The sequence below is a fragment of the Cornus florida genome, unplaced genomic scaffold (genome assembly GCF_030987335.1).
Source record: "Cornus florida cultivar Cherokee Brave unplaced genomic scaffold, ASM3098733v1 CherokeeBrave_3.0.0_Hap2_scaffold_28, whole genome shotgun sequence".
In the NCBI taxonomy this organism is placed as follows: domain Eukaryota; kingdom Viridiplantae; phylum Streptophyta; class Magnoliopsida; order Cornales; family Cornaceae; genus Cornus; species Cornus florida.
In genome coordinates, this window is record NW_026775782.1 from 112,501 (window position 1) to 112,838 (window position 338).

The window sequence follows — 338 nt, forward strand, 5'->3', positions numbered from 1 at the left end:
CAAAATTTTTTTTTTTTTTTTTTCTTTCCCATATACCAGAGAAAGAACATGAAGACCGAGGCAACCAACAAAAAATAATTTTTTTTTTCTCTTTCCCGGAATTTTTTTTTTTTTTTTTCGAAATAGCCGAGAAAGAATATGAAGACCGAGGCATCCAACAAAAAAATTTTTTTTTTTTTTTTTCCTAATCTACCCAAGCAAAACAAATAGAAGACCGAGGCATCCAAAAAAATTTTTTTTTTTTTTTTTTTTTTCGAAAAATTTTTTTTCACAAAAACTTTTTTTTTTTTTTTTCCCCAAAAAATTTTTTTTTTCGTTCCAAGCTAACCAAGACATCT